General features: G+C 35.4%; 1 pseudogene; it reads right to left on the reverse strand.

The window, feature by feature from the left end:
- Positions 1–18,225: 18,225 nt before the first annotated feature.
- On the reverse strand, positions 18,226–20,338 carry LOC108471530 (protein argonaute 4A-like; annotated as a pseudogene).
- Between the last annotated feature and the right edge of the window lie 369 nt (positions 20,339–20,707).

Consider the following 20,707-nt stretch of genomic DNA (forward strand, 5'->3'; position numbering starts at 1 on the left):
ACTCTATTTAGGTTGCATATAGGTTGGGAATTATGGAACAGAGGAAGAATATGAGGGTCGCATGGTTGCTTGACAACCGTGGACCCACCGACGGCTTTTAAGCCAATATATGATTAGCAACTTACTGCAATGAAGGTAGTTCCGCAACCGGGCTACCATTGATATGTATCGGTTGGGTGGGTTAATATTTATATCCCTACATGGTGTGTATCGCGGGACAGGGTTGATGTGTATCGGTTGGAATATTGGGGTGGGTTGCACTGCATTGCATTGCGTGTATGTTGTATGGTGATTGATGAATGCTTCTTACTCATCGAGGGTTGCTCACATTGAGTTTTTGAAAACTCACCCCCTTTTTTATTTTTCTCAAGTGGTGCTCTGTAGGAGGTTCGATGACTGGAGGGACTTTGGGTGGCCAGCTAGCAAGACAACTTGGATTGATTTAAAAGCATATAAGTTACTAGTAATTTTTATTTAGTCTAAATTGTAAAAAGGCCTCCCCTTTTTGTTATTATTTGGATTATTATTTTTATGCGTTGTAATTATGAGAAGTTGAATATGGATTTTCTAACCTATATTTTTTTTATATACTACGTTTCCGCAACTAATTTTTTTTAAATGATATGCTTTCTTAAATCAAATTTTTATACAAGCTTTTGTGATTGAAAAGAGTTTTTTTAAAAATAAATGAATTAAGGTTTCTCATTTTGAGGAAGGGTTTTCAATGAAAATAAGGTTTTTGCTAAAACACTTCAATGTGACATGCCAGATTCGGCCATAACGTCCGGGCCGGGCTTGGGGTGTTACACAAACTCTTTACCTGACTCAGGTTAAACCAAAACTGGTGCCTCAGTTAACAATGCTTTCAACTGTTCAAAACTTTGCTGAAACTTTTTGGACCACTCGAATTTTACATCTTTCTATAGCAATCTGGTCATAGGTGTAGCAATCATCAGGAACCCTTTAACAAAATGCCAATCAACAACTGTAGAAATCTTGCTCGGATTAACTCGTATGCCTTCAGTTGAAACAATATGTCTCAAAAATCTGACTTCTCAGAGCCAAAAGTCACATTTGCTGAATTTAGTGAATTGTTGCTTATCTCTCAAGGTTTGTAGTACAATCCTCAAATGCTTAACATGCTCAGACTCATCTCGTGAATAGATCAGAATGTTGTCAATGAATACAACCACAAATCCGTCTAAATATAGTTTAAAGATTGAATTCATCAAATCCATAAAAATTGCAGGAGCATTAGTTAATCCGAAAGGCATAATAAGAAATTCATAATGCTCATACCTTATTCTGAATGTAGTTTTTGGCACATCTAAATCTTTCACTTGCAACTGATAACAACTAGACCTCAAATTAATTTTTGAGAACACTGATACCCCTTTCAACTGATAAAATAAATCATCAATTCTCGACAAAGGATACTTTTTCTTTATCATAACCTTACTAAGATGACGATAATCAATACAAAGTCTCATTAACCCGTCTTTCTTCTTTACGAACAACACTGACGCACCCCAGGGCAAAAAACTAGGTCGTACAAAACCTCTATCCATTAACTCTTGCAATTGAGATTTCAACTCTTTCAATTCTGTCAGAGCCATTCTGTATGGAGCTATAGATATCGGTGATGTTTCCGACACTAATTCAATGGAAAACTCAACCTCTCTGATCGGTGGTAACCTCGGTAACTATTCTAGGAACACATCTGGATATTCACAGACTACTGACACTGATTCAATTTTTGACTCAGACACTTTTGTATCCATAACATAAGCAAGGTAAGCTTCGCAACCTTTTCTTACACATTTCTGAGCTAACATAGATGAAATCACAATAGGCAATTCACTCGACTCATCTGATTCAATTCGAATGATTTCACTATTCTGACATTTCAATTCAATAGTCTTTCGTCTACAATTCACAACAACATCATGCAACATCAACCAATCCATACCCAGAATTACATCGAACTCATAAAACGGTAAAAGCATCAAATTTTCCCAAAAATAATAACCCCGGATCATCAAAGGACAACTCTTGCAAACTTTATCAACTAAAACATATTTGCCTAAGAGGTTCGACACTTTAATTACAAATTCGATAGAATCAATAGGCAAACTCTTACTAGACACCAAATTCATACAAATATATAAATGAGTTGATCCAAGACCAATCAATGCAATAACATTAGTGTCATAGAGAGAAAATGTATCGGTGATAACATCGGGTGATGACACATCATTGCGAGCACGAATAGCGTAAGCTCTAGCAAGTGCTCTAGCCTCAGATCTCACAGCGGAGTCCTTTTCCGTTCCTCTACTACTAGTAACATTCGTCGCATTTCTAGGTGGTCTTCCTTTATTAGATAGATTTGTAACAACCCATTTTTCAGTGAAGTCGAAACAATGGTTTCGGGACCACAAATCTGACCCAAAAATAAAATTTATTTTTATTTTATTACATGGTCCGTATTATGATAGACATGTCGTGTGAAAATTTTGATACGAAAATTTTATCGATTAAGTGTTTAATTACGAGAAGGACTAAATCGCATAAAATGAAAAAGTTGAATTCTAGTAGCTATAAGTATTCAATAGCTATGGAATTCAAAACTTGAGGTCCTTATATGGTGACTCATCCATGGAAAAATTAGAAAAGAGTAGGGAGTAAATTGGAAATTGAAATAATTAATTAATTAAAAATATGATAAAAGATATCTTCTTATTATTCTGTCATCTTCAACCCCAAAATCATATGGAAACACTAGGAGAAAGAGAATAAACTTTCAAGGCCTAATTAGGTAAGTTTTCTTGTCCAATTTTTATTAATTTTGATATTTTTGGAATCGGGATAGTCTAATCTATCTATTTGGGGGATCAATTTGAAAAGTAATCAAAGTATGGGAAATGGGTCATGGATGTATATGCTAAAAATTAGAAATTTATGGTAGAAAATGAAAGGTTATTGATAGATAAACAACTTTTACAAAGTGATTTTTGATGAAAACATGATTTAAGGACTAAAATGTAAAGTTGTGAAATTTGATGAAAAATTTTAAATTTTTATGATTACATGTGCTGTAAATTTTGTAATGGGGTTTTGGTTAGGCTTGGAATAGGGAGTAAATTGCACAAGTTTCATTTTCCAAGCCTAGGGACGAAATTGGAATTTATGGAAAAGTTAAATGGTAATTTTGCCTAGGATGTAAATTGAATCCCAATGAGTATAAAATGTATGAAATTGATGATTAAAGTTATTTATATAGATCCAGACAACTCAAATTCGAGGTTAGATCGAGGAAAAGAAAATGTTTCTTATTAGTAGATTACTTACGCGAATAAGTGTCGAGGTAAGTTCGTGTAACTTAATCGAGCATGTAAATATGTTTAATTGAGTGTTTTGTTTGTGTGGAATGTGACTTATATTGATGTACATTATTTGAACGCTATAAAGAAAAATTTAATACAAGCTTGAAATGGTGAAAAAGGGTTAAATTCAGATTGAATATTGGATTCCGATGATTATATGCGCTTTCTCGAAATGAATAAGGTCCTGTATTTGTTGTAGACGGGATTTAGCTCAAATGAGTAATTCTATTGACCTTGTTATAGCAAGGATTTAGCCTAGATGGGTAGTCCTGATATAATAACTCTCGAGTGTATGTTATGATTAGGGTTTAGCCTGGACTGGTAATCCTAATCGAGCTCTTTTGATCATACGTTATATACAGGATTTAGCCTGGATTGGTAATCCTATTATACAATATGTGGCTCGAGAGTGTGTTCCTTGATTAAGTGCCCTAATGGGTACCCTTGAATAAGACATTGACGGATTATTGAATCATACACCTCGAATGTACTACCTAAGCATCCATCGGAATTTCAAAGATTCAATGGACATAAAACTCTTGACATGGTATGAGAATTATGAGATGAAATGTTAATGTCTTGAAAGAATATTGCATGATGAGCTCATCTATCCTTACTTGATGTATATGTAAAGTTTATGACTAACAAGTTTGATTGGATGCATGTGTTTAGGAAATTTTGCCAAATGGATGGAAATCATGATATTTTATGCTTAGATTTAATAAATGGGATTGGTAAGTATAGTTTCCGTTGTACAAAGTCACTAAGCATGTAATGCTTACTCCGTTTTATTTTCCTCTATTTTATAGTGCTCGGAAGCTCACGAAGGTTGAAAGATCATTGGAGCATCACCACACTATCAACGAGCTATTTTGGGTATATATATAGTAGAATCATTTTGGTATAATGGCATGTATAGGACAACTTGGCCAAATGTGGCTTGAAAATGATCTTTTGTAACCTAGCCATTGGAATGGCTAGTATTGGTTCATTTTGTTATGACTAAGTAGGTTATTATGATAATATTCACATGTGTAATGTTAAGTATATGTGATCAAATGATGCTAATACCTAAGTTAAACCAAGGTAAGTTTATAAACACCTATTAATGTAATGGTATGCAAGATGAATGATGGAAATTGGTTTAATTTGAATGTTTGAAATGGTTGGTATTGGATGTATGTTTCAAGTGCAGGTCATGGGTGTAATTTTGGGTGAGAAATGAAACTAGAAATGGCTTTATTTTCTCCACACGGCCGTGTATCTAGACTATGTGTGACACACGGCTAGGTACATGGGTGTGGAGTTAGGCCGTGTGTCCCCTGCACCTTAATTTTGAGAAATAGAATGCTCAGAATTGAGCACACAGGCGTGTGTGCTACACAGCCTAAAACACAGGTGTGTGTCTTGGCCGTGTGAAACCTACACCTAATTTCGAATTGAATTAATTAACCACACGACCTAGCACACGGGCGTGTGGCATGGCCGTGTGCACAAGTCAGAGAGTTACAAGTGGTAAGACAAGACTTGTGGCACGGGCATGTCTAAGGGTTATACGAGTGTGTCCTTAAACCACACAGGAGTGTGATCATTACACCGTGGAAAAATTTTGAAATTTCACGAAAAAAATTCTTAGAGTTTTCGATTAAGTCCCGACTCGATTCCAATGGTCATATTGGGCCCCGAGGGTCCATTTAAGGGACGTTATGAATGATTTTAGAATTTTCATAGTAACTTTCATGATCTATCTGTAAATGTTTTTGAATGTTTCAGTAATGCTTCGTAACCCTGTTCCGGCGACAGATACAGGTTAGGGGTGTTACAACATTACTCGATCTTGCATTCTGGAACTTATCTTTCTTGGCTAACTCAGGGAAATCTCGAATGAAATGATCTTGTGAGCCACATTTAAAACAACTCCTATTATTCAACCAATACTCACCAAAATGTTGTCGACCACCGGGTTTATTATTTCTCACGCTGCCAACACTCGATACTGATGTAGCTTGAGCTTTAGGACTTGAGTATTGCTTTCTACGACTCTGTTTGGATACCCGATTGAAGTATTTGAATGAGTATACAAATCCTGTGATTTTTTTTACGAAGACTGATATGGTTTATTCATCGATCTTTCTCTCGAATCTCTAGCTTCGAAATCCGCCTTTCTCTTTTCTTTGCCAAGTTCTTTGGCTTTACAGGATCTGTCAACTAGCACTACAAATTCTGTTAATTCTAAAATCCCAATTAGTAATCTGATATCCTCGTTCAACCCATCTTCGAATCTTTTACACATAATGGTTTCAGTTGAAACACACTCCCGAGCATATTTAATAAGTCTTACAAACTCTCGCTCGTATTCAGTCATAGACATACGGCCCTATTTCAACTCCAAAAACTCTTTACGTTTCTAATCGATAAACCGTTGATTGATGTATTTCTTCCTAAAATCAGATTGAAAGAATTCCCAAGTGACCCTTTCTCTCGGCACCACTAATACTAGAGTATTCCACCAATGAGATGATGTGTCTCTCAAAAGTGATACAACACATTTTAAACACCCAACCGATGTGTAAGAATGCTCATCAAATACCCAAATCGTATTTTCAAGCCAAAATTTGGCTCTCTCAAGATTGTCGCTCTAAACTCTTCGGCTCTGTGTTTTCAAATCTTATCAATTGGCGACTTATTCAATTGTAGAAGTTCAACACCTTGAGGAGCTACAGGAACTGGTTGGGGATTAGGTGGGGGTAGAGGTTGTTGAGCAGTCGGATTCGTTCAACCAAACTCCATAAACCACTCATTCATCATTTGGAAGAAGGCTTCTTTAGCCTCTGCTTTCTGGCTACCCCATATGATTCTTTACTCAGATTACGCTACCCCGTGAACAGAGGCTAGTGCGTTACTTCTAACATCATCACCTACAACTCGATTGGGATCCATTGCAATACGAAAACACGATTTAAACTGTCAGGAGATATCACACTATCACAAGTTATATATGGCATGTATAGCTAGACTCTCACATACACTGTAAAAACCCGGTTTTAGTTAAATCAGAAACGTGGTTTTGAACCACAAATATGAGGTTGTAAAAGTATTTTAATATTATTTTTGGTGTTTATAGCATGTGATTATATATGTGTGAAAATTGCGTGAGCTAAATTTATTGTTTAATAGCTCAAATTGATGAAAAGGACTAAATCGCGTAAAGTGTAAAACTTGTGTGCTATTATTTAATATGTCTAATAGTTATGGTTTGTTAAATTAGAAGTACTTAAGTTGTAATTAGACCATTAGGTGTTTAAATGGACATTTTTGGGCTTATAATAAGTGTTATAAGTTATTATCATTAAAGGTTAATGTTGTAAATGATATATTAAACATAGTATTAATAAAACAAAAAAATTAAAAGATGAGGGTTGCTCATCTTTTTGACCGTGTATAGCAAAGAACACCATTTTAGGGTTGGTGATATTTGGCTTCTTCATCTCTCAATTATAAGTCCATTTTTTATTTGTTTTTGATGATTTTTAGGTTTTTGTGATCGTTGCTTTGAGTACTAGCTTGCCCGTACCTTAATTTTTGAGTTTGTTAGTGATTTTTAAAAATTCCATTGATGAATCGATGAGTTTTATGATGTTTGATGATGAATTATGCAAGCTTGGTGTTTGATATACATGTTTTGTAAAGTGATTTTTGACAAAAAATGCATATTAAGGATTAAATTATGAAATTTGTAATCTGAGAGAGTTAAAGTGTGAAATAAATGAAAATATGCGCTGCTAAGGACCTATATAGAATTCGACTAAGCATGGGTCATATTGAATTTTGTGAATTTTGTATATTTATGAAATAAGGACTAAATTGAATAAATGTGGAACTTTAGGGGCTAAAGTGAAAAAATGCCCAAATATGTGTTTGTGGAGTAAATTGAATATGTTGACGAATAAAAAAGTTAATTTTGAATGTATATAGATCAAGAACGAAAGAAATCAGATTTAGAATGGGGGAAATCCAAAGTTATAGAATAGTCAATCCAGTCCCTCTATTTCAACTACGACGTAAGTTCATATGCAAATAAATGTCTTTAAATTGAATTATATGTGTTTACTTTCCATTGAATTGTTATGAATATGGAATGATCAAATACGAGCAAGAAACAATAAAGTTTTGATGTCTGAAAGTCCCGTACAAACTTTAGGAATAATATAGGATACGAATGCCATGACATTAGGTTACTGAGATGTGATTACATGTAAGACCATGTCTGGGACATTGACATTGTATTGAGATTACATGTAAGACCATGTCTGGGACATTGGCATCGTTAATCGATTTCGTGTAAGACACTGTTTGGGATAGTGGCACCGATATGTGATAATATGTAAGATCATATCTGGGATATGGCATTGTTCAAGCTTATGTGATTTTTGAGTATCCTTAACGATTCCAAATGATTCAGAGAGCAATGTTAAATTGAGAAAGAATGTGTGAATGAATTAAACGACTCAGGTATGTATGAGATTCATATGAGTATTGAAAAGGAAATCATTTGATGAATTCAATTATGATATTGAATATGTGAACAATGAGAAAGGTTCGTGAACTTGAATGTGTATTTAATTGTGCTTACTCATATCTTGCTTAATTGATAGAAATGATATTGATTCATGAGATGACTTTATTTGTATATGGCTTACTAACCTTTTAAAGCTTTTGTATATGGCTTACTAAGCTTTTAAAGCTTACTTTGTAGATTCTTTCCATGTTTTATAGATTATCGAAGCTAGCTCAGACATTGGGGATCATCAGGAACCATTATCACACTATCGACTACTTGTTGTAACTTTTGGAGCTTTGTATATATGGTATATGGCATGTATAGGCTAGTTTCATTTTGGTTTGGTTTGATTTTTGATATTAGGCATGAGATTTGGCTTGTAAATGGTGATGTATATGGCCTTTTGAGTTTTCTTAGTTTTTATGTTGGCAAGTGATATATGTGATGTTTATAAGTTACCATGTGTTTTGGTATGTTTGCAATGGTTATTGGTATCGCTAAGTGGTTGCTCATCTGTTTAGTTATTAGTTGATATATTAATGCTTGAGAAATGATATATTTTGGTATGATTTATAGATGATTAATTGGTGTGTCTGAGAAGCATGAATTGGTTGATAAAAAGGTGAGAAAATTCATTTAGTAAATATGTAAGTTGTGATGATTTTGGCTTAGTAATTTGGTATGTTTTGAATAAGGAATTGAGTAATTGAAATGGTTGATGATTAATGGCATGTTATGTGATTGAATTGGCATGTTTTGGCTGCCTATATATGTGTTGAAATGATACCATTTTGATGGCTAGGTGTGCATGAGAAAAGGGTGGTAAATTGGCTTTGCAAATGGCCTATTTATGTCCACATGGGCATAGACACATGTGTGTCTCATCCATGTGTGACACACAGTCATGTTACATGGAAATGTGTCCCCTAGGGTACCTTTTTGATTTAAAGTTAGGATACCCTACTGGTTTGGCACGGCCTAGACGCACGGGTGTGTCTATTGGCCGTATGTGGAAAATGGGCTGACACATGGGCATGTGGTCGGCTGTGTGGCCAAGTCAGTAACCTCCCTAATTTTCCCACGGCTGTGACAAACAGGCGTGTCTCTGGCTGTGTTATGCAAGTCAATATGTATGTCCTATTTTCACAGGGCTTGTGACACGAACATGTCTGGTAGCCATGTGAGGCACATGGCCTGTTCACACGGGCGTGTGACACATAAATGTTTGAAATTTTCTAAGTTTCTCAAAGTTTACAAATGTTATTAGTTTAGTCTCGAACCACTTCTAAGCATGTTTTAAGGTCTCGTAGGACCTTATAAGGGACAATGTGATTCATATGAATGGATTTTGATTTTGATTGCATAAATGTATGATTTATGTTGTGGTTATTCGATAATGCCTCATGACCTTATTTTGACATTGGATATGGGTTAGGGGCATTACATTTAATTGGTATCAAAGCTACGATTTAGTCAATTCTAGGACTAACGTAGCATGTGAGAGTCTAGCTATACATGCCATATATATAAACTACAATAGTGTGATGATTCCTGACAGTTAAAATGTGTTTTTATATAGTAAATGGATCTCGAATGAGCAATAGCTGATGATGTGGAAACTAATGCACCCGCTCTCACTCAAGGGGCAGCGCTGGCCAATTCTAGGCCTATTTCAAGTAGCCAAGGGGGTATAGGCTAAGCAAGCCTTCTTCCAAATGATGAGTGAGCGGTTCATGGAGTTCATTCGAATAAATCCGGCTGCTCAACAACCTTCACCCCCACTTGTTCCTCAACAAGTCCCAATTGTCCCGCAAGTGATGGATCCAATTCGATTGAGTAAGCCATCAGTGGATAAGATACGTAAACACGGGGTTGAAGAGTTCTGAGCTACAATTGATGATGATACTGAGAGGGCTGAGTTGTAGCTTGAGAAGACAATCAGAGTATTTGATGAATTGTCTTGTATTTCAAATGAATGTATCAAGTATGTAGTATCTTTCCTTAGAGATAATGCATATCATTGGTGGAAAATGTTGAAATTGGTGGTTCCTAGAGAACAAGTTACCTGGGAGTTTTTCCAATCCAATTTTTGAAAGAAGTACATAGGCCAAAGATTTCTCGATTAGAAACATAAAGAGTTTCTAGAATTGAAACAAGGACGAATGACTGGCACTGAGTATGAAAGAGAGTTCGTATTTTAAGCAAGTATGCTTGGGAATATGTCTCCACTGAAGAGATCATGTGTAAAAGATTTGTTTATGGGTTGAATAAAGATATAAAACTTCTAGTTGGGATTCTGGAAATCAAAGAATTTGTTGTTTTAGTTGAAAGGGCTTGTAAAGTCAAGGATCTCAGCAAAGAAAAGACAAGAGCTAATTTTGAAGTAAGATATTTGAGAAAGAGATCAACCAGTAAATCTTATCAGTCTGCTTCGAAGAAATTCTGAGATTGTTTAATTGTTCCAATGCATCTATGGGGCATTCAAGCAGAGATCGAGTGAGACAACAGTCGAGCTTCAAAGCTCCAACTAACTCGATAGCTAGTGTTGGGAGTGCAAGACCTAACCGTGTAAACGACCTCAGTTTTTGTAGATTAAATGATAGGTCTTGTTTTAAATGTGGATCATTGGATCATTTTATCTGTGATTATCTTGAGTTGGCTAAGCAAGATACAGTACAGAATAAGAGGTCGAGCAGCACTGCAGCTAGAGGTAGACCACCCAGAAACCCAGGAAATGTGAGTGGTGGTAGAGGTACGACAAGAGACACTGTTGGGAGATCTGATGCTAGAGCACCTGCATGAGCCTAAGCTATTCGTGCTCGCGAAGAAGCATCATCTCCAGATGTTATTACCGGCACTTTTACTCTTTATGATACTAAAGTTATTGCATTGATAGATCCATGATCTACCCATTCGTATATATGTGTGAATTTAGTATCCAGTAAGACTTTACCTGTAGAGTCTATTGAATTTGTAATTAGAGTATCAAACCCCTTAGGCAAGTGCGTGTTGGTTGATAAAGTGTGCAAGAACTATCCATTGATGATTTGGGATATTTATTTTTTGGTTGATCTAATGTTGTTACCATTTGATGAATTTGATATAATTCTGGATATGGATTGGTTAACGCTGCATGATGCTGTTGTGAATTGCAAACGAAAGATGATTGATTTGAGATGTCAGACTAATGAGATTATTCGAATTGAATCAGATGATCTAAATGGCTTGCCAACATTGATTTCATCGATGTTAGCTTAGAAATATGTGAGAAAGGGTTATGAAGGTTACTTTGCATATGTGCTAGATATGAAAGTGACTGAAAAGAAGATCGAATCAGTTCTAGTTGTGTGTGAATACCCAGATGTGTTTCCTGAAGAATTACCAGGTTTACCACCGATCCGAGAGGTTGAGTATGGTATTGAGTTAATACCAGGTACAACGCCGATATCGATAGCTCCATATAGAATGGCTTCGATAAAGTTAAAAGAATTAAAAGCTCAGTTGCAAGAATTAACCGATAGAAGGTTTGCAAGACCTAGTTTCTCGCCTTGGGGTGGTCCCGTTTTGTTTGTGAAAACAAAGATGGCACGATGAGAATGTGTATAGATTATCGGCAGCTTAATAAAGTGACGATCAAGAATAATTATCCTCTGCCCGGAATAGATGATTGTTTGATCAATCAAAAAGGGTTATAGTGTTTTCAAATATAGATTTGAGATCGGGTTATTATCAGTTGCGACTTAGAGACTCTGATGTGCCGAAGACTGCTTTCAGAACGAGGTATGGTCACTATGAATTTTTAGTTATTCCTTGCGGATTAACGAATGCATCTGCTATCTTTATGGACTTAATGAATCAGATTTTTAGACTGTACCTAGATCGATTTTTTGTTGTGTTCATAGATGATATTTTGATATATTCAGAGATGAAACTGAGCATGTTGAGCATTTGAAAATTGTATTGTAGACTTTACGTGATAAGCAGTTATATGCTAAGTTCAATAAATATGAGTTCTAGTTGCGTAAAGTTGGTTTCCTAGGGAATATTGTGTTAGTATCAGGTATTCGAGTCGACCTGAGTAAGATATATGCAATTATGGATTAGAAGCTCTGAGAAATGTATATGAAGTCCGCAGTTTTTTGGGACTAGCTTGCTATTATAGACGATTTGTGAAAGGCTTTTTGATGGTTGTGACTCCGTTGAAAAGATTGCTTCAGAAAGATGTAAAGTTTGAATGGTCCAAGAAATGTTAGAAAAGTTTTGATTAGCTGAAAGCTCTTTTGACTGAAGCTCCAGTGTTAGTACAACCAAAATTGGGTAAAGAGTTTGTGATATATATTAGTACAACCAGAATTGGGTAAAGAGTTTGTGATATATATTGATGCATTGTTGAATGGTCTAGGTTGCATTTTGATGCAGGAAGGCAAAGTAATAACTTATGCCTCAAGACAATTGAAGCAGCATGAAAAGAATTAATTGACGCATAATTTAGAGTTAGCAGCCATTGTGTTTGCATTAACAATTTGGCACCATTATTTGTTCGGTGAGAAATGACATGTTTTTTCAGATCATAAGAGTTTGAAATATCTGATGACTCAGAAAGATTTGAATTTAAGACAGCGGAGATGGTTAGAGTTGATAAAAGATTACAGGCTAGTAATTGACAACCATCCGAGAAAAGAAAATGTTGTTGCTAATGCATTAAGCCAAAAATCTTTATTTGCTCTATGTGAAATGAATACTTAGTTGGCTCTATCTGATGACGGTTCGATTGTACATGAGTTGAAAGCGAGACCATTTGCAGCAGATTTATAAAGCTCAGAAAGTTGATAATGAAATGTTAGCAAAATGAGCTCAATGTGATTCAGATCCTGATTCAGAGTTTCAAGTTGATTCCGATGATTGTTTAAGATTCAGAGGCCGAATATGTGTTCCGAGAAGTTCAGAGTTGATTCAAATGATTTTGAACGAAGCACATAGTAGTCGTTTATCTATTCATCCGGGAAGTATGGAAATGCATAATGATTTGAAACAACTCTATTGGTGGTGTCGAGACCATTTTTAAATCGACTTTTGGAAAATGGGAATCGACTTAAAAAACAAAAACAGGAGTCGCCACCAATCTTTTTAGGTGTGATTGGATCACCTTTAAAACATTTTGTTTTGAAATCATTAGTTTGGGTCTACGAAATAGAAAAGAACGGGTTCAGGAGTCGGTTACGTACGAGGAAGGATTAGCACCCTTGTAACGCCCAAAAATTGGTACCTAATTAATTATCAAATGTCTTTAAGGTCAGAAATTTAAAAATTTTAAGATGCAATCCTCTTTTAAATATTTTGATTTTGAAAATTGGGGTTCACTTGTATCAAAATATTGACACTAAGTTAGCATTTTGGAAATCCCTATCTCGAAAACAACAAAACACCATATCCAGTAAGTTAGGACACAACGCCTTGCAATTCCAAGATAGTTACTTGTATCTTGAAAACCTTTAAAAACTTAAAAGGGTGATTGACTATTCGAACTCAACGAGAAACATTGCAACCCAATACGTTAGGACACTACTTTTCTCGAAACTTCCAAATGCCAAGCATTGCCTTTTTATTTGAAAACTTTGAAATCTCTTTTTTTAATTAATGCATGAGGAATCATATTAACATTATAGAATATAACATATAAGATAGCATATTACAATAAAAGGTAGCTAAAACATGCATTTAAATAATATGATAGCAATAATATAAAGGTCCTATACTAGATACATACATAGATATAACAAATCTTAGTTACATAACAACATACATATTAAGGTATACATAATGAGATATTAAAGATGAATAAGCAAAATATATGAACTTACAAAGTAATAGTTAATTTAAAAAGCGATGCATTCTATACAATTAGACATATAAATACATATACAAAACGAATGTGATAATATATATAAAATAATAATAATGTAGTAACATATATATATCAAACAAACAATACTTAATAACATTATGAAACTAGCATTTAATAAAATATAACAATATAAAAAAGATTTAATACGTTTTAAAATATAAAATAAAGTGAATAATTATTTTAAAAAAAATATACAAAGTAAGTTAAAAATTAAAATGTTTTAAATAATATAGATATAAAGAAATGATTTAAAAAAATTAATGCTTTGTAAATAGATAAAGAAAAAGTAATTTATGAAATAAAATAATATATATGTAAAAGTAATGAAACAAAATTTTATATAAAAATATTTTGAAATATCACACAATATGTATATATAAATGTAAAACAATACCTAATAATAAATGATAATAGTAGAAAAGTTTTAAAATAATACTTATAATATATATAAAATAATATATGAAAAGTAATAATAGAGAAAATAAAACAATTTTATATTTATAAAAAATTTAGAATAAAATAAATAATATATACTGAAAAATATTGAATGAAACAATATTATTAAAATAATTTTAAAAACATTAAGATAAATATATATATAAATATTTAAACATATAATAATAATCTAAAAGAAATAAAGTTAAAATAAAAAATTTTAGAAAGGATTAAATTAGAATAAAAATAAAAATACAGATGAAAATTCGAATTTAAAAAAATAAAAAAGGGTCAAATTAAAATGTGCGCACAAGGAGGGGGATTAAAACAGAAAATATCCCCTTTTTAGAACGACATCGTTTATACGCTTTCCTTTTAAAAGAGCTCAAGGACCAAATTAAAATAAAAACAAAATATTTGAGCGAAATTAAAAGATAAAATAAATCTAATTTTAAAGGATAAAAATGTGGAAGGACCAATTGGGTAATTAACCCAATCCTCAAAAACACACGGATCCTCCCCGGGTAATCGGGTCAATGCACGAATCCTCTGTTGAAACGATGCCGTTTTAATGCTTATTGAACTAAGCCAAAACGACGTCGTACTTAAGGGGCTATATAAGCCAATTTCTGAGCTTCAAAATCATTTTTGCACTCGGTTTAAAAAAAACAAGGGAAATCCTCTAAAAGAGGACTTGGGGGCTGGTCTTGGAGTGCCGTCGTGCCTATGTCCAGGGGTTCGCACACGCTCACGTGCCCCCGTCTACGCCATCACACATGGTGGTCAAAAATCGGAAAATCTCCTTTTTCCGAAGCGAATCTGAACGATACGTTTTCCTTTTCTTTTTTATTGTTTGCAATATATATATTTTTAAAAAAAATATTCACCTTTGTGTATCTTGATCGACTGTGGTACTCTCTCTTGTATATATGTAAAAATAAGCCTTTTTTATTGAATCTGTGTATGTTCTCCAAAAATGTAAGAATCGGGGTCCCTTTTACATTGTATTTTACATTCATTTATACTGTTTACAAATAAATTACAAAAAATTAGTCCCCGATTCTGATTGGCTTGATTACTTGCTTCTTTCCTTTTCTTGCAGGTTAACAGCGCAATCCTCGGCGGTGGGGCATGATATATGCGCTGATTGCGGTGTGACATAGAGACTGGAACCACGGCACAGATAGGGGGTAGTTGAAAGGACAGAGGTTGAAGAGTCATGACCCTTAAGCTTATTACGGCGCGAAACCTAGCTAGGGTTTCTTAGCTGTTGAAAGTAGGTTGGGCCAATTGGGCCTTGTACGTTTTGGACCTGGGTGTAATGGGTATCGGGTTTTGGGTAGTTTAGTTGGGTTACGGGTTAATGGGTAATTTAGCTGGGTTTTAGGCATTTGGGTTTTGTCAGGATTTAAAGCCTATTTATTGTAAATGGACTTTATTGATGGACTTTTATTTATTTTATATTAATTAATTTAATTCTTGCAAGCCCAGGTAAATTTGGGCTATTACAGTTGCCCATCTTTGCTCATTACTGTGTAATAGGAATAGAGCAAAGACTATAAAAGGACAAAATTTGCCTGGTCTTATCGGATCCTGACTTCAAGGTCCTCAATCTGCTCCTTGCAAGCTCAGAACTATCGTCCTAATGCCTTCGATCTGTTCTCCATCGAATATAGAGATGCCAAATCATCCTGGATCTGCTTTGATGAAAGTCAGATCTGCTATGTTTTCGATCTGCTCCTCGTCGAATACAGAGAGATAAGATCTGTCATCTTGGATCTACTCTTCGTCCATTACAAAGAGATAAGATCTGTCATCTTGGATCTACTCCCCGTCCATTACAGAGAGATAAGATCCGCCATCTTGGATCTGTCCCGATGAAGGTCAGAGCTGCTACGTTTTCGATCTACTCCCCGTCGAATACAGAGAGATAAGATCTGTCATCTTAGATCTACTCTCCGTCCATTACAGAGAGATAAGATCTGTCATCTTTGATCTACTCCCTGTCTATTACGGAGAGATAAGATCTGTCATCTTGGATCTGCCCCGATGAAGGTCAGATCAGCTATGTCTTCGATCTGCTCCCTGTCAAATACAGAGAGATAAGATCTGTCATCTTGGATCTACTCCCCACCTATTACAGAGAGATAAGATCTATCATCTTGGATCTGCCCCGATGAAGGTCAGATCTGCTATGTCTTCGATCAACTCCCCGTCGAATACAGAGAGATAAGATCAATCATCTTGGATCTACTCCCCGCCCATTACAGAGAGATAAGATCTATCATCTTTGATCTACTCCTCGTCCATTACAGAGAGATAAGATCTGTCATCTTGGATCTGTCCCGTTGAAGGTCAGATCTGCGATGTCTTCGATTTGCTCCCTGTCGAATACAGAGAGATAAGATCTATCATCTTGGATCTACTCCCCTCTTATTATAGAGAGATAAGATCCACCATCTTAGATCTGCCCCGATGAAGGTCAGATCTGTTATGTCTTCGATCTGCTCCCTGTCGAATACAGAGAGATAAGATCTGTCATCTTAGATCTACTTCCCACCTATTATAGAGAGATAAGATCCACCATCTTGGATCTGCCCCGATGAAGGTCAAATATGCTATGTCTTTGATCTTCTCCCCGTCGAATACAAAGAGATAAGATCTGCTATCTTCAACTTGTTCCCTATAAGCAGAGGGATGCCATGTTGAAATCTTCGATCTTTATTGTCTCCTAGAGGACATAACCTGTAGAATGTGTATGTGCCTATGCCTGTGATTAGGATGCCATAATTTAAATGAATAAAATGCTCCTAATTAGACATATTATGATGCAAAATGAAAATGACTTTTATTTCAGACATCTTGATTCATTCAAGTTTCATTTTGTTTTACTCAAAGTACCAACCCTATTTTGCTCGTATGCTTAGAACCTTCTCTATCAATTTGGTCCACTATACCATTCCCACATGTTACAACCCACTGGAGATGTTTATGAAATGATCCTTTCTTAGGATCAACATCGTCTGATCACCATTTTGACTGAAGAAGAAAATTTCTTGAGTACCTCCAATCCTCAGTCAATGGGAATTCCTTAAACAATTGTTATGTTTCAGTTTCTTTGTATTATCTAGAAATTTCCAGAGTAATATGCAAAACTTCATTTGTGAAGATATTTTAGTTCATCCATTATTATTTCAATGCAACATACTTTATGGATAATAAATTGATCTTGAGGAAAATTAGAGTTTGAATAATTTATCAAAAGAAGCACGAAGGATATTAATCTAGGAATCTATCTTTGAGAAGAAAGAGAATCCAAAGATAGTAAACAAGACAAAAATCAAATGCCTTAGATATCGCAGCTTGGGCTTCTATATACAAATTCCATGAAGACTGTTTTGAGTTTAACATGTGTTTTAGAAGACCCAAAGTACTTTGTTGATGCCCTGGAATGTAACACACTTCACTACTTGTTGACTCCAGTATAGCAAGGTCATTGCTACAAACCAAAATTTGAGCCGCCCTTTCGGGTTTTCAACTCAAAACCCCTTTGGTCTCAAGGCGTCCTTTGCGGGTTTTCACCTTGGCCTCTCCATTTTTTCACTTTTTCTATTTTCCATTTTTCTTTTCTTTTCTCTCCCTCTTTTTTTTTTTTGAAATAGAAGTCTCAATGCGCCCTTTGCGGGTTTTCACTTTGGCTTCCCTTCATTTTCAGACAAAATACTCCTTAATTGAGTCTGAATTCACTGTATTGGGTAAATCTTTCGTACCACTAGAGGAGGCTTTTTCAGAATCTATGGTCTTTCCCATTTGGTATCCATTCCCTTTGAAATCCTTTGCATGGGAAGAATCTCTTGTAACACGAGTTCCGCCTCATGAAATTCTTTTGCCCCAGCAAAAATCTAGGCTGACGTTTGTCAAAAAAAGCAAGCGAAAAGTAGCTAAAATCCAGAAACTCTATACAAAAAAAATAGTTTAATGGAGCTGCTGACATTACCTTTCAGTCTGGGAAGCTGAAGTACACAAATCGCTCCTAAAGTTGTCATTCCACTATGGCTTGATGATGTTTCTCAAGTATCTCTAAACTATATAAACTGCTCTAACTGTGAAGTTACCAAATGAGCTCGGTGAATAAGGGCCACAACAAATATGTCTATGGCGTTTCTTCGATATAGCATGGACTAGCTCTTGCAGATCATTAGCCGAAAACCTAATTTGACCTAAGAGAACATGATAAGGAGCAAGTCTCGTGGTTCCAATCATTCCAGTATGGGCACAAAGATAGAAGTCATTGTTCTTAGGATGCCAGATTTTGTTGTCTATAATGGTTACAGACGAGACATTGTTGGAGATCCCTGCTAAAAAAACTTAGTCTGATGATTTTTCTGTGTCACGATGACCACAAACTTGGGGTTTCAATTCTTATTAAGAAATTTGCAAGCCTCAACTCAATGTTCAATACTTGATTGAACTATGACTTGCTAACTCCATCCCTGAATATGATAATTTGATCAGACTTCCTTTTCCCTAAACTTGTATAGAAGTCTAAGAAAGTTTTCCTTATGATACCCTCATCCACTTTGTCAGAACCTGTTTTGAAGAGAGAATCTATTATTTCAAGCTTCAGAGACTGTGTATGGCCTAATGCCCTATAACTGGAAATCAATGTCACTTCATGAAACTAACCACCGCAACTTTTGACGGTATATCAGACTGCTTAGGAGAGCCAAATAATGCATCCATTCTAAGGATGATAGTTGGAACCTTTGAAACAACTGGAATTGAAGGTGTTTGCTCAATTACTAACATGGAATTCAGTCCTCCAAGCTTTGCATTGATTTTTAGAAGCAGGTTTGTAAAGCACTGATCCTTCACCCTAACTAGCACCATACACTAAGTCATGATGCCATACTCAGATAGATTATTCTGGTTCCATGACCCATAAAAATCAGAGTTTTTCTTATCGAGAAGCAAACAAAGAAGGAAATGTGGAGCTCCGAGTATCCAGCACTATTGTCCACCAAGTCATCAATGTGAGGTACTAGCTTTGTTCCAACTTACAGCCTTTCCTTTCTTCTGAGGCTATATCTTTTACCTCCTCTTCATGGGGTAGAATTTATTCCTCTTCTTGCTTTACCATTTTCAACAAATTTAGAAACAAATCGCAATCTCTGTCATCTTCAAAATACTAAGATTCCTCTAAACACATGTAGTGCTCAAAAGGAACTCTAAATCTGTAGTATCGTTGCCCTTGTCATTGATATCTAGGGATCTTCGATAAGCACAAAAGAATATACAAGGAATAAATAAATTTAAGAATAACTATTTACGTTATGAATGAAGAGAAAAATGAGGGAACAATTGCTCAAATTAATCATGAAATATATTTTTATTGAAACAACAATGTCCAAACAGGAGCCTATTTCACAAATGAAATCTTATTGTTTCTAGGCTTTAAAACAACAAGTGTGTTCTGAACATTACTCTAAATTAACTTTAAAATACAAAGATCACTTCCACAATTTCATTGTTCAAAACATTCCCAAATGTGCAAGGGTTTACCAGTTTTATTCCTTGGTTTCCCCTTCGGATACATTATTCAGATTCCCCAACATCAAGTCCTGCTCAAAAGCCCTGAAACTTGTCGCATTCTTGGATCCCATGCCCCTTCCCATCATGGAATTCACCTCCCCATCTAAATGATTAGGTAATAAATTCTCTGCCCCAGAGGGATGATCAAAACTTATAACACCTATTTTGATGAGTTTTTCGATCATATTTTTAAAGTTCCTCATGATACTCACATTGAGCGTTCAAATCATACCATTTGGGGTATGGGGGCTGCAACGGTTCTATGTAAAACGGGGACACTACATGTGCGTCAAATAATCTATGATATAGCTCCTTATACGACACTGGAATTGACGTAAAGGGAAGCTTTTCAGGATTCGATCTCGGATTGGATTCTTGCTTTTGAGGAACCTGATGGCTAGTAGTTGACATTCTTGGTTGTCTTACAGTCAACAACTTCACCTTATTTTCTTTTCTCGTCATTGCCCTCGAGGTATTGTATCGAGAGCTCCACTCTTGCTTTTTAAGAGCTTCACACTATTTCGGACATTCCATACTGGCCTTCCTTGCTTCTCTAATGATGACAAGACTGGCTGAATTGCTCCCCGAATTAGGACCTGAGCCTATTGAATTATTTACTGGTGCCAACATACCGGTTTGATGCTGTTGGGGTTTGATAGTAACTGGTATCTCTCGCGGATGTGTGTCTAGTTGGGTTTGGACCCTTATTGGAGTAAAATTTGGGGAATAAATGATGACCTCATTATCATCTTCAGTGTTGACCACTGGGATTGTCCTCTTTTCAAGCCCTTTGACTAGTAACTGCCCCAGCTGGCCAATTATATTTCTTTG

The sequence above is a fragment of the Gossypium arboreum genome, chromosome 11 (assembly GCF_025698485.1).
Source record: "Gossypium arboreum isolate Shixiya-1 chromosome 11, ASM2569848v2, whole genome shotgun sequence".
Taxonomy (NCBI): Eukaryota; Viridiplantae; Streptophyta; class Magnoliopsida; order Malvales; family Malvaceae; genus Gossypium; species Gossypium arboreum.